Consider the following 16,278-nt stretch of genomic DNA (forward strand, 5'->3'; position numbering starts at 1 on the left):
AGGTCGATGAGCTCCAGAAATCATAACAAATATTTCATTTTCTTCATTGCTGATGCACAAATATATTTCATACGTTGGTAAAATGGGATCGTATTATCAGCTATTATACTTCTATCTCTCTAAACATTTGTTGTTTTGATACAAGACTGGACACCTGTTTATATGATTCAAATCTCATAAATGCTCTTTGAGCACACTTTTAATTCACCAAAGTACTTCTAAAATGTGTTACAATTAAATTTAGTATCTACTAATTTACAGTTTCACATGCACTTTACACACTAGACTGAGTCAGTGGTATTGATATCCATTATGTATAATTTAAATAAGCATACAGCCAGATATGAACCATGACTTTCATTACTCTTGCTCTAACAGGGTTATAAAATTAGCCACTTGTCCCTTATCAATCACTCCTAATGCATTTTCCCCAAACTATAAGTCATTTTACTTAAGTCCCATTTTTCAAACTCCCCAGTGCTCCCAACCCAAATGGCTGCCCTGCTGTAAACTTGGTATTATCTCTCCTCAAGGCTCCCACCCTGAAAGGCTTGCATAGTTAGAAGGTCTGCACCCAGTTGGGATTTTTTTTTTAAATGAAAAATAAAACAGACACCCACACTGGTCTACCCTCAACAACAAACTTAACTAGGGTATTATCTCTTCTCACGGCTCCCACCCTGAACGGCTCACATAGTTAGAAGGTCTGCATCCAGTTGGGAATCTTTTTAAAAAATAAAAATAAAATGGACAGCCACACTACCCTCAATACTTAACTTAACTAAGGTTACTACTTTTTCTAAAGTCTTTTTGCTTAAACTGTTTAATTCTGCCATACTGGGTCAACAGCACCAACTTCCCAGCCCTTAAATAAGGCTCCTAATGCTAAAAAGTTCCACCAAATTGTACTGTTAAAGTTGCTGTCTGTGTTTAAAAACAGAACATAGATTAGAACTTAAAGCAAGTACAAAAGCAAGAAAAAAATACTTTTTACTTTAATCACAGGCTCTGAGGATTCCTCTGGTGTGGTAAAGTCCCACTCCGCTCGCCCTCTGGGCTCGCTTCGCTCCCCTCCCTGCTCCCTATTTCCACCCACCCCAGTACCTCTAAATTTATAACCCCTCAGACACACCCTTTTGTCCTTCACAAATGATTAACAGGAATTAATTTATAACCCACCCCTACCACTATCACCCCACCTACTATTACACCTAGGTTGCCTACCTACCAGGAGTATATTCCTCCCATTATGTCTCTAATACTTACCAAGTCTTTTAAAATAGCACCTCTACTCTACACCCTACCTTTACTAGTCACCCTTTATTCTCTCACCAGCTATGAAAACCAATCCCTTATAGGATTCAACCATCCCAAACACCTTGCTACCATCCCACTCTTCTTAAACTATTCTGCCCATTCATTCATGTCCATCAACACCAACTCCTTTACCCCTGCTAACACCCACCCTGTTATACCCAGATATGTTGCCAAAACTAAATAATACCAAAAACTGATAAATACAATTCTAAACCTCATAGCTAGTTTGCCCAACACCCTTACTATTTATGGGGATATCCACCCAAACCCTGGGCCACCATCCCTAGACAACACCAATTCTAATCATAACAGCCCATACATAAGACAAAGCCTAAATAGACACCCAAACTCACTACTGATCTACCACTTAAACAGTAGAAGCATCAACAATAAGGTCCACAACCTCCATGGCCTCCTGACAACCTACTCCCCTGACATACTTTGTCTCACTGAAACATGGTTAAAACCAACTACACCAGATAATGAAATTCTACCTCCAGGGTATAATATACTTAGGCTAGATCGCACTACCAGGAAAGGGGGAGGGGTTGCTGTTCTCTATAAAACTACCCTAAATGTTACTCTAGGCAACCTTCAACCACCTATATTTAACAAAGAAAGCAGAAATTATGATTTCCAAATTACAAATAAATAAAAACAAATGTATAAACATAGTATGTGTCTATATTCCCCCAGGTAATAACTCAGGGACCCTAGAAGACATCCTCTACTGGCTATTCAATGCCTACTCCCAAGAGACCATTGTTCTAGGGGACCTCAATATAGACTGAAATACCTGCACTGCAGACACTCCAACCACCCACGTAAACCTACATGGTTTTACACAAACTATAACCTCCAGTACTAGGATCAGCAAGCCTAACAATAAAGAAAGTATCCTGGACTGGACACTAATTAATAGCCCCCACCACATGTACAAATCAGGTACTGCCCCTGAAGATCTAAGTGACCATTTCTTAATGTATACTAATAGGCATGAATTTGAATGCCCACATCTACCCATATATAAAACAATAAGAAATAACAAAAACTTCAACCTTAATAAACTCCTAAAAGAACTTAAATTATGCAATTGGGCAATTCTAAAACAACTACCACTGGATGAGGCAGTAACACAATTTAATAACACATTCCTGGGCATTCTAGACAACCATGCACCTGTACACTCTATTAGAATTAAAACAAAAGTTGCCCCCTGGCTCACTAAAGAAACTAAACTACAGATCTTCCAAATAAATAATGCCTGGAACATCTGGCGCACCTGTAAAGCCCCACAAGATCAACTCAAATTTCGACAATATAGGAATGATACAAAAAATCCATATTACTAGACAAAAAAAACTATTTCTGCCATCTACAACAGAAACACCACAACAAACCACAGAAGTTCTGGGCAGGTTTCAACAAACTCCTCCACACATGGCAATCCACAACTCCAACGCCCTCAGCCCCTACCCAAAAATCGCCAGAGTCTATTGCTAACACCTTCAACAGTTTCTTTACAGAAACCATCCAGGCTCTTGCTACCAAACTTAAACCCACTTGTCCTAATGCTGAAACCACTAAACCCAGTGACATTCTCTCCTTTAGCTTCCAAAAAGTTCCAACTTCACTCATTAGAGCCCTAATTAAAAAAACTCAAACCAACCACCCTTTCAGCTGACCTCCTCCCTGCAGACTACCTGCAAAATGCTGCTGATGTTATAGCATACCCTGTCTCTATTTTGATAAACAGAACCATAACTGAAGCCTCTATTCCCTCTATCTGGAAAATATCCCATGTCATACCACTCCATAAAGGTGGCAGCTCCACTGAACTGTCAAACTATAGACCGATAGCTATCCTTTCCCCTCTGGCTAAAATTATGGAAAATAGTATCCATAAACAACTCTTACACTACCTTATTCAAAATAATCTTCTAGCATGGATTTAGACCACAGCTCAGTACCACCTCAGCCCTCCTCTCCTTTTCTAATGTCATAAATTCCAACTGTAACAACAACAAACTATCTTCTGCCCTGTTTCTCGATCTTTCCAAGGCCTTTGACATGGTTAACCACCAGCTACTCTTGCATACCCTAAATAAAATATCCCTTAACAACCATGTTAGGTTCCTGACCCACAGACTCCCCAGATTCTGGAATAGACTGCCCATACATGTCAAGCAGACCACCTCTTTGGCCCTCTTCAAAAGGAACATTGACGACTGGATGGGAGAAAGGAAATTCACCCCGGGGATCATGTCAGTCACCCTGCTAGACAGGGGTCCAGGGAAGTAAATAGTGTGGGAAGAAATAGCCAGGGAATTGTTATGGCTAGGCTTGAATAGGCCCTAGGGCCAATAGCCTAATACCAACCTATGAACCTATGCTATACAATGGTTTCAATCTTATCTTAGTGGAAGACAGCAGGCTGTCCTTTGGTAGGACAAACTCTCCACCTTTCTCCCCGTTGCCCTTGGTGTCCCTCACGGCTCCACATTAGGTCTCCTTCTTTTCTCCCTCTTTATCAATGGCCTCCACACTGTAATCCAGATGCAACCTGTATACAATATGCCGATGACTCCACCCTGATCTACTCAGCCTCTACCCTTACAGATCTCCTTAGTTTAACCCAGAAAACCTTTAATACAGTGGAAAACTGGATCACTAATCAACAGCTAATATTAAGCCCTAATAAAACAAAGCTATTGCTCTTCTCCCCTACTCACAAATCCTCTCAACCTTCGTTTACTATAACATCTAACAATGGGACCATAATCTCATCAGATATGCATACCAAACTCCTGGGTGTTATAATAGACAACAACCAAAAATATGATATGCACGTAAACCAAACTATTAAAACTGTTAATACAAAACCTGGCTCCCTATACAAAAACAAACCTTTTCTCACCCCTCTAGCTAGGACTGCAATTGCCAGTACCCATCTGCTTTCACCTCTACTCTATGCCTCATCAATACTCACTAACTTGAACAAAACTGATCTCAGCAAACTCTCTAGCTGCTACAAATCAAATTGCCAGGTTTGCCACAGGAACTCTGCCCGTACAGGACACACCACTGTCAAAACCTACACCTCTTAGATTGGCTAGAACTCCCCAGGCTAATTCAATTTATTCAACTTACTGTAGCAATCAAGGTTATTAACCATCCAGAAAAAACTCCCTCCCTTAAAAACATTATCCATCCCTAAAAAAATGCTAGGCCTCTTTGTTCCACTACAAAACTTTTGGTTCAATCTGTGAAAGCTAACAACCTATCTGGAGAATCTTTGTTTGCAAATTCAGTAGGCAAAACCTGGAGTTCGCTGCCATCTGACCTTACTTTGAAGCACTCAAATCTAACCCAGTATTTTAAAACTCACTGGTTATGTCCTTGCTCTAACCCTGACTAAAGCCTCATCTACGTCCATATCACTGCAATTTCTTATTCATAGCAACTAACCTCTTACACTAAAAGGTTTGAAAAGAGAAGCTGTAATATCTTTGCAGATACTCTGTATATAAGCTGCACATATAGGTTTGATAAGAGAAACAGTAACATATTTGTATATATTTCTGTATATAAACTGTATTCTTCATAAGCTTGAAATGTGAGACTGTAACTTGCATGTTAATGCAATATGTTTGTGCATATACAATAACTTGCTTGTCTTTATCTGTTTGTAAGTTTGGAGCTTTTCTCCCCGGGCCTCCACTGAAAATAGACATGTATCCAGCCGGACTATCCCGGTCAACAAATATAAAATAAAATAAATAAATAAAATTAGTAGTTACTGAGACACTGTTTCTCATAGACACGCTTTACATAGTTTTGACATTTTGTTTTCAGTAAGATTCTCTGATTTTTCCTTTTATTAACCTCTATTAAGATCTTTTCTATATAGACTTGCAAAAAAGCTAGGTGGTAGATTTCTGCTAAATTAAATTATACTTTGCCTTGATAAGTGGGAATTATCTCAGTGCTCTTCAAGTCTTTTGGAAAATGTGTGGGACAAGGGTGCACTGCATTTTTTTCATTTATCCACTGTTGTGACACCATGAAGTCTGCATATAGGGGATATAGAGGGCTTTACCCAGGTATCATAATCCAAATATTCCTCCCCCACATCTTGCACTGAACAGTGCCTTTTACAAATGTAGAATGTAGGTCACAGTTCAAATATTCATCTTATTGGTGTTGACTTCAGTTTATATTTAGTGCAAGTTTTATTCATCATTATATTTTTTGTTTCATGACATATTTTTTATGTAGTACCTTATTAAAATCCTCTGACAATAACCTGTTTTTCTTTTGTGCCACAGATGTATGGGATTTACTTATGCTAGTCAAATATGTTCTACTCTTTGTCCATGGACCCCACATTCCTATAATTTCACATACTAATCTCTGCTTACATTTCATACTCTGAATCAACGTTTTCACCTAAACTGCCACACCACCATGGATATTCTTGCAAAACATTTGTCATCTTTCTTGTGCCAATCACATATCACTATCTTCTAGGCTATTTCTTTCCAATCATTAATATTCTACCAATGAAGATAATGTTGCAATCTCTTGTTGATAAATGCAGCAAAATACTGTATTCATAATCACAGATTTCTTCTTGTAGTAATACATCTGTTAGTGCACACTCCTTAACTAATTAATGCATAACTTGGGAAAATTTATTCTTCAAAACAGCAATAAAAAAACTCAGTTTCCAAAGTAATCTCCATATTTTATTGACCAGCTTCTTTTGGGAAGAATTAAATTGCCTGTAATAATGGTCTTTTCTATTTGTTTTGCACATAATTCCCCAGACACTAACTCTGCAGTATCCATATTAGCCTTGGATGACCTATAATTTTGATACCAGATAAACTGCTTCATTTCTGGTCTGTGAAAACAATACTCAAATCAATCCATTATTAAATTCATAGACTATTACCCCTACTATTTGTGACATATATCTTTATACAATCACCTCCTGCTCCCCTTATTTCTGCTATTTCATGAAACTATTAAATCCTTTAAAAGTATGCATCATTAGTGATCATTATTAGGTGTGAATGAACTAGGAATTGTATGTTTATGCAAGTTAAACTACACTAAGAAGTAAATGACTGAATAGCAGCTGGCCATAACAATATAAAGGGGTCAGATTAGGTGAGGTGGAGGAAGTTACATTTTTTCACAAAATCATCTGCTCTAGCAATTGTCTGAAATAAACCAGAAACACCAAAAGAAAAATCTAGCAAAGGTAGAACTTCCGCTGTGTGATACCTTAAACCTCTTGAATCAGAGGCAACATGGGATATATGTAAATTACCCTTCAAGGATATCAGGTGTTTCAGCTAAATGGCAATTCTGACTGACCATGACTTTTTTCTTTTACTTTTAAGTCTATTTATGGACAATTTCAGGCCAATAAAGCCAAACCCCTCTAGCTGTGGACGTGCATGTTTCCACCTTCTTATGACATCATCATCACAGCATAAGAGGAATGTTTGACTTTTGGAAACACAGGGCAGTCATACTCAATTGATATCTATAAACCTAAGGGTGTCTACAAAATATCCCAACCAACAAACTAAAACAATGTTTAAAAAGGTCACACAGAAAAACCAATTGGTTAAAAACAGAAAAAGAAAAATCTAGCAAAGCTAGAATTTCCACTGTGTGATACCTTAAACCTCTTGAATAAGAAGGGACATGGGATATATGTAAATTACCCTTCAAGGATATCAAGTGTTCACACAGTGGAAATTCTAGCTTTGCTAGATTTTTCTTTTTGTGTTTTTAACCGATTGTTTTTTCTGTGTGTCACAGTGGAAATTCTAGCTTTGCTAGAGTTTTCTTTTTGTGTTTTTAACCAATTGTTTTTTCTGTGTGTCACAGTGGAAATTTTAGCTTTGCTAGAGTTTTCTTTTTGTTTTTTTAACCAATTGTTTTTTTCTGTGTGACCTTTTTAAACATTGTTTTAGTTTGTTAGTTGGGCTATTTTGTAGACACCCTTAGGTTTATGGATATCAGTTGGGTATGACTACCCTGTGTTTCCAAAAGTCAGAATTCCTCTTATGCTGTGCTGATGATGTCATAAGAAGGCAGAAACATGCATGTCCACAGCTAGAAGGGTTTGGCTTTACTGGCCTGAAATTGTCCATAAATAGATTTAAAACTAAAAGAAAAAAGTCATGGGCATTCAGAATTGCCATTTAGCTGAAAAACCTGATATCCTTGAAGGGTAATTTACATATATCTCATGTTGCCTCTGACTCAAGAGGTTTAAGGTATCACACAGTGGAAGTAAACCAGAAACAGAAGTTTCACTTTACTTAAAAAAAGGCTTCCAATTCCAATTCATCTAAGGAAATCAAAAGCATTTAAAATCCCCCTAAGCTCTACAAAATAAGGAACACAACATTTGCTTTATTTCCACCTGCAGAACTTTTAAAACTAAAGAATATTTCAGCAAAATAATAATGCAATAAAACAATAACACCATAATGTTCATATACAAACAAAACTATTCAAATTTACTCATATGACACATCTGTCCTGGTAGCTGTCTGAAAAAAAACCCTGTGACATCAATATATTCTTTATATCTCTATAGTTATGTTTCAGAAATCTTGAGGAATAAGAAACCTTGTCTTTATCTGTTTGTAAATTTGGAGCTTATCTATAGATTTTAAAGCACTTTAACAAACTACATCTTTGGTAGTTAAGGTATTAATGTAGACACTGACATACAGGGCAGGTCTAACTAGAGTCTTAGGTAGTAGAAAAGGGGAATATATTCCAGATTGTAGTCTAGAAATTCATTAATCCAAAGTTTAGCCTGAATCTCTGTGAGATTACAAAGAATATAATTTTGTTCTGAACCTTTTTAAAAAGGGTTGAAAAGACAGTTATTGTGTAATCATGACTGTACTGAGTATGTACTGCTGTTGTGTAAAATGTCACTGATATTCCTTTTATGTTTGTTTTGGTGTTGAATGGTCAGAACAGTAAAGAGCCGATGACTTGAGTCTGGAAAAATTTCACTGGTGAATACTGCCAGGCTTGAGAATGTTTTGAGGCTGACGTTTCTGCAGAATGTAATAAATGTACCCATTCTTCAGAGCTGTTCTAGAAATATGGTATGAAGGACATGTTCAAAGATTTTTGGTCAATAATTATTGGTCCTGTATGCTCATGTTAATCTCTGCTTTAATACTACATCTACAAATGAGCATACCGGTATCTTGACTTTATAGCCAGGTTTGAGGCATAAAGATTTCAGCCTCATCACCTGACAAATCACTGCCTCCATATACAAAAGATAACATTCAGAAAGACACTTATAAACTCTATGGAAGGAAATGTTCTGTTCCTGCTCAGAAAGGAAGCAACAGTATTACAGTTGGTAATTACCAGGCAGTATTTATTCTTATTCTTTTAGTAAAATCCCTTTAAAAATGAATTCAACACAACTATTTTCTTATTTGGAATGATAAGTACTACTTTCAGATAGTCAACATAGTATCATAATGCGTGAAGAAGGGACTACCGCTCTAACCTTTCAAGTTGTACAAAACATATATAAAATATTTACATTTACTTCATTTGTAAACTAGGGTAATCCTAAAATTTCAAGGTATGTGCCTTAAAGCTGCAACAGCATCACTTTTCTTGCTCCTATTTGGTGTTACCATACTTCTCACTAACAGAAAGCTGACATTCATAGAAGATTAAACTTGCAGGATGACCCCCCCCCCCCCCCCAGAGTACAGACAGTCGTTTAAGCTCTTACCATTACATTAGGTATCTTACTTCTATTCTCACTGTTACACTATTCTGTACTCTTGGGATATCCTGTAGTCTACAAAGCATTTACACCTTCCCAGTGTCATACATTAGATGTATGTCCTACATGCAAAGCATAGTTACATAAGTGATGTACAGATGCCTGATTTTCAGAAATGAATTGCCATAGAATAACCAGAGCAACCCCAGGGAAACAACAACAACAAGCCCATCCAGGAAGGGAAACAGAAGGTGATAAGGATTTAAGAGGAAACCCCTTGGCCAGCAGAAGGGCAACAAAAACTATAAGGGGGCAGGAGGGATTGACCGAATACTTCAACAGTGAGAAGTTGGAAATCTACTGTTACAATAAATTCTTACACAACTGTAGTATATCCTTGCTTATCACTGCTGCAGTACTCTACTCTGGGATAGTGCAAATGCTACTGAAAAGTATGGAAGAAGAAAGGCAGAGAAAAGCCCTCCACAAACCCATGAAGAATTTCACTGGCAAATCCTACCCTAGCCATGAAAATGACATCCAACTTACAATGTTTGGTAAAAGTGTGTGGACAAAAGACCAAGTATCAGTTTCCAAGATGGATTTAGTATCCAGACCCTTGAGGAATACATTAGAAGAGGTTACTGCCTTGGAAGAGTGAACATGAACAGAAGATAAAAGTTCCTTGCTATGAAAAGAATAACAAAAGGGAATGGCTTTAGAGATCCAGAATGACATGGTTTGCTTGGACACTGCCAAACCCAATTTTCTGGCATGAAATCCAACAAAAAGTTGCTCGGATTATCTGATGCATCTTATCTTAAATAAGTAATAACTGATATGTCTGTCTATGTAAACCCAAGATGTGTACTGCCTTCTTACTAGCAGACTGTGGAGAAGGAAAAATGGAGAAAGATCTGTTGATTGATTAAAGGACAAATCATTAACCACGTTGGGTATAAATGGAAGATTGTTAGGAAGAGACGTACACTGTCCTTGTGAATACCAAAAAGGAGGAACTGCCAAGATGGCTTGCAGTTCCAAAATCCTCTTGGCAGAAGTAAGAATCACCAACAATACAGTCTTCAAAGTACAATGTTAAAAGGAAGAAGAAATGGCAGGCTTAAAATCAGACAGAGTCAGTTTTTCAAGAACAAAATTAAGGTCCCAAGGAGTAGGAATAGCTTTCTTCAGGGCACGATATGAAGGGCAACTTTTAGGAATTGTTTGAATTCAAAAGTGCAAGCTAAAGGTTGACTCAAAGGCAGACAGGCAGAAATGGCTGACAAGCTTTAACAGAAGAATATGCCAAACTAGTATTGAGCAATTCACACAAATAAGAAAGTACTATACACCCCCCCCCCCACAAACACGCACAGAAAAAGGGTTCTGTTCATGCTTGAGACACCAAACAGAAAATTGCTTCCATTTAGCCACACAGTATTTTCTAGTAGTGAGTATTCAGGCCTCCTGCAAAACCTGAAGCACAATCTCAGAAAACTGGTGCCTAAATGGAATCAAATCCCTATCATCCAAAGTATCAGTTGAAGAATGGGCAAGTAAGAATGAATGAGAGACCCCTTGCCTTGTGTAAGATGATCTACCAGGTGAGGTAACTTGTGAGGACTGTCCCCGGCCAGGTGAAACAGAATGGAGAACCAGTGGTGATAGGGCCAAAAGGGAATCACCAGTAAGATTCTGGGTATATCCTTCATGATCTTGGGCAAGACCCTGGGAAGAAGAGGAAGAGGAGGATAGGCATACAGTGGTATTCCCATCAAAGAAAATGATATGGCATCCACTTTCCAAGCCAGTGGACTTGGAACTCTGGAACAGAACTAGGGAAGTTGTCTGTTCAGAAGGGAGGCCAAAAGATCTACTTAAGGTGTACCACCACCAATGTACAATGCTCAGAAAGACCACTCTGTGAAGCATCCATTCATGAAGCTGTGTCCTGGAGCTGCTCAAAGAGTCTGCCAAAAGATTGTGCTTTGAAAGGATGTAAACTGCCAGAACAACCAACTAATTGTAGGTTGCAAAATCTCAAACCTGAAGAGCCAGCCTGTAAAGAATGTTAAGACTTTGCACCCCCTGCTTGTTGGTGTACCACATAACAGTGGTATTGTCTGTACAAACCCTTAGAGGACCTGGAACATAGAGGGAGTGAAAGGGCTGAAGAGCTAGGATTAGGGTCATCATCTCTTTGATATTAATGTGGTTTGCCAGTTGTTGATGAGATCAAACAACCTGGACTTTCAGATTGTTGGAGGAAGCTCCCCAATCTTGATCAAAAGCATCAGTGTATAGCTCTTGAGTGGAAAGAGAAACCTGAAAGGGCAGAAGTGGATTTAGGGAGATCTGTTGAATCCACCAGTAGAGTTCACAACTGAGACAGGGGAAGAGTGGGACTGGAAACTCCAGAGGGTGGCATTGTTGGAAACAAACAGTCTTGAGACCCCATGGCCAAAGGAGAGTGTGTTTGTGAGGAATATAAGAAGAATCAGAATCCTTCAGCCTCTTAGATGGAGTGGATGACTAGTGAGCAGCACTAAGGACAGACTATCCCAGAGTCATGAGGGTATTAAACAGCCCTTAGGTAAGGTCCTGCCACTCTTTGTGAGGATCATTAGCTGCAGTAGGTACATGTCTAATTTTCTGTTTCTTTTTTAACAGAACATCAGCCCTGGCAAATCTAGGAGGCTCAGAGCCCAGCCTTGATTCAATGAGGGTAACAGGCACCTCTTTCCTGACTAAAATACAGGGAATTCTCCCAGGCCCTTCAGATGTAATCAGCCATGATTCCCCCTCAACATCTCTACCAGACATATGCACAGCCTCTGAAGACGTGCGAGTAGGCAGTTTTGTGTTCACCTCTAAATGTGTTGTGGTAGAGGGAAACTGGTATAAACAGTGGCCAGTCTCTGGGTTGTTCATCCAACCTGAGATGTCTGGTGGGGACTGGATGACAGCAGCAGCAGTGGATTCTGAATGTGCTCTTTTAGCTTTTTTCTTAAGAAGCGGCTGAGCTTTGGGGTGGGCAGACTCAGCCATGGTACTTCAGACGTAGGTTTCCCAGATAAATAAAAATGGAAAACAAACAGCTGTGGAGTGTATTAGAAATGAAAGCCGGACAGATATTGTAAGAGGGAAGTTCTTTACTTAAAAGTAGTTGTTAGACATAAGGCAAAATACATATAGTAGAATAAACTGTGCATAGGCCTGAAAATATGAAGTCAGACCTTGGCATTTTAAATGTACATTTTCAGCAAAAGCTTTCTGTGATTTTCAATCGAATGTGAAGACTTGGAGAGATAGAGAACAGACTGCTAGACACCTGAAGTAATAAATATTGTTTGGATGGTACAAGGCCTGGGAATCTTTAAAACTAGAAGACTAGATATATATTTAAAACTAGAAAACTAGAAGACTCAGTTAAGTTTTGGTTCAAGACTTTAGATACTTTTGTACCTTCAGTTGTTTGACATATTATATAAGTGCTAGAGAGAAGCTGTCACAGATGCCAGGATGTGTCATGGCATTACACCTCAACTACCATACAAGTTCTCTGTACTCAAGGGTGGTTTCCCAAATGTGACCTCTTTCCAAAGCTGTACTTTATCTATGATGAAAAGTGAGTGTGCTGCTGTGACATTTATGTATACAGCTATTATACTCTGTTGCTCACTATATTACTACGAAATAAACTTCAATTGTCAGAAATCCAGTAGAACAGAACTCCAACTTTTTACAGATATCACACAGAGTATGGTCTACGTAGCACCCAAACAAAAAAGGCACTCTTGCGCTGTCCCATTACCATTCTTGGATGACATGAAAACAAACTAAAAGAAGGAATAAGGAAAGGAAGGGACCCCAATGGGGCACTTATCTGTAACAGGCTTGGTAGAGGAACAAGTTTGGCGGACAGCATAGATACCAAATTCAGTAACTAAGTTCAGACTGGCAGCAAAGCAGTTCTGAGGATTAAGTGTCTGCATGCCACTTATGTACCCACATAAGATACACATCTGATGTACAACCCCAGGAAGGTGTAAAGGTTTTGGCATACTGTCCAGACGTTAGGTCATCCTCGGCAGGATATCCCAAAAGTAAAGAATACTGCAACAGTGATAAGGAAGGACATCTACTATTCATCCATCTTTAGTAGGGTATATGTCATTGCCTAACAAGTTAGCAGACCTTCAATGATGCAAAATCTATAAGCTGCTACACAGAGAAAAACTGCAGTTACTTAGCTAACAGTTACATCTTATTACTTAACCATGTGGCCTTGGAGAACAAGGGGTTTACTTTCTGGACATCCCCAATAACAAGTGATCTTTGGATGATAAAGCTTTCAGCATGGCTACCCCATCATATGTAAAACAATACATCCCAGTAACAAAAAATTTGCTTAGCAAGAGTCTTTTACCCATGAATAAAAAGCCCACTAAAACAAAATGACCTGCCAAAGGGCTGGTACAAACTGAGCCTATAGCAACATTATCATTAGCCTTCCACTAAAGTTAATTAGGCAACCACTAAAAGAAATCACAGAATGTGAACAGCCAAGAAACTTCCAAAACCTTTAATAAATAAATAAATAAATGTAGTGCTTTCTTTTCATCAAATTTGTACTGAGACTTCATCAGAATCAAAATACATTCCAAAAATGCTTCTTACATAAAAAAACCTAGTGTATGTGCACAAACAATAAATTTAGTGCATGTTAAATATAAACAATAAGAATATATGCATTTTACTAATAAATATACTTAGATATAATTATAAATGACCTATATAAATATAGGTGCATACACATATATATATATATATATATATATATATATATATATATATATCTACAATGGATATAAAAAGTGTACATACCCGTGTTAAAATGTCAGGTTTTTGTGATATAAAAAAATGAGACCGCAATAAATAATTTCAAAACTTTTCCCACCTTTAATGTGACCTATAACCTAATTGAAAAACAAACAAATATATTAGGGGAAAAATATAAAAAACGTTCAATACGCTGGTTGCATAAGTGTGCACACCCTTAAACTAATTCTTTGTTGAAGCACCTTTTGATTTAATTACAGCATTCAATCTTCGTGAGTATGCGCCAGCTATCAATTAAAGAGACTCTGATTAACCCCAAGTAAAGTTCAGCTGTCCTAGTAGGATTTTCCTGATATTTACTCAGTTGCCTGCTACAGCAAAAGCCATGGTTCGCAGACAGCTTACAAAGCATCAAAGGGATCTCATTGTTGAAAGATATCGGTCAAGAGAAGGGTACAAAAAAATTTCCACAGCACTTGATATACCATGGAACACAGTGAAGACAGTCATCAAAAAGTGGAGAAAATATGGGACAACAGTGATGTTGCAAAGAACAGGACATCCCTCAAAGATTGATGAAAAGACAAGACAAAAACTGGTCAGGGAGGCTGCCAAGAGACATACAGCAACACTGAAGGAGCTGCAGAAATTTCTGGCAAGTACTGGTTGTGTACTACATATGGCAACAATCTTCTTTATTCTCCATATGTCTGGACATTGGGGTAGGGTTGCAAGAAGCAAGCCTTTTCTTACACAGAAAAACATCCAGGCCAGGCTAAAATTTGCAAAACAGTACATCCAGTTTCACAAAAGCATGTGGAAAACATGTTATGGTCTGATGAGACCAAAGTTGAACTTTTTGGCCACAATTCCAAAAGGTATGTTTGGCGCAAAAACAACACTTTGCATCATCAAAAGAACACCATGCCCACGGTGAAGCCATGGTGGTGGCAGTATTATGCTTTGGGGCTGCTTTTCTTCAGCTGGAACTCGGGCTTTAGTCAAGATGGAAGGAATTATGAACAGTTCCAAATACCAGTCACTTTTGGCCCAAAACCTTCAGGTGTCTACTAGAAAGCTGAAGATGAAGAGGAATTTCACCTTTCAACATGACAATGACCCCAAGCATGCATCTAAATCAAACCAACAAAAGAATGGCTTCGCCAGACAAAAATTAAAGTTTTGGAATAGCCCAGCCAGAGCCCAGACCTAAATCCAAAAGAAAACCTGTGGGGTGACCTGAAGAGGGCTGTCCTCAAGAGATGCCCTCACAATCTGACAGATTTGGAGCACTTTTGCAAGGAAGAGTGGGCAAATGTTGCCAAGTAAAGATGTGCCATGCCAATAGACTCCTACCTAAGAAGACTGCATGTTGTAATTATATCAAAAGGTGCTTCAGCAAAGTATTAGTCTAAGGATGTGCACACTTATGCAACCAGCACGTTGTATGCTTTCCTAACAGATTTGTTTGTTTTTCAATTTAATTGTAGAAGTTATAGGTCACATGAAATGTGGGAAAAGTTTTGAAATGATTTACTGTGGTCTCATTTTTGTATATCACAAAAACCTGGAATTCTAACAGGGGTGTGTGCACTTTTTATATCCACTGTGTATATATACAGATACACACACACACACACACACAAACAGCGATAAAGATAAAATCATATTGGATCGGCAATAAAAAATGCACACAATCTATAAATATAAAATGTCATATCAGTACATAAAATACAATATCATAATTAGACAACTTGGCAGATCTCATTTTTAAAATGCTAGAGACAAGCTGTTACTGATGCCAGAATGCATCATGGCATTACACCTCAACTACCATACAAGTTCTCTGTACTCAAGGGTGGCTTCCCAAATGTGACCTCTTTCAAAGGCTGTAATTTATCTATGATGAAAAAATACAACTCTTACAATTTTTACAAACTAAATTCTGCCTGCATAAAGCACTGGCCACTTTACATGTCTTGATATCATACACATGCTCATATACTCTGTCACCTAATCTTCTCTCCATCTTGCACACATACAATGCAGGACAAGATAAACAGGTAGAAAAATACACAATTCATTTGTACCACAACAAATGAACCAGGAGATCGTAATGTTCTATCATATCTAGAGACAGACACATAAAGACTACCACAGATCAGCTAATAATTCTTGTCATTGTTGTTGTGTCTTTCGATGAAAAAATAGAGAAACAGCACCGATATGAATTGGAGGCCAAGGACAGAATGTGAAGTCTTGAACTGGAATTAGCAGAAAGACTGACATGTTTAGAAGCTGAGGAAAATGAGAGAGAG

The sequence above is a fragment of the Protopterus annectens genome, chromosome 3.part0, assembly GCF_019279795.1.
Source record: "Protopterus annectens isolate FY-2018-M chromosome 3.part0, PAN1.0, whole genome shotgun sequence".
NCBI lineage: Eukaryota > Metazoa > Chordata > Ceratodontiformes > Protopteridae > Protopterus > Protopterus annectens.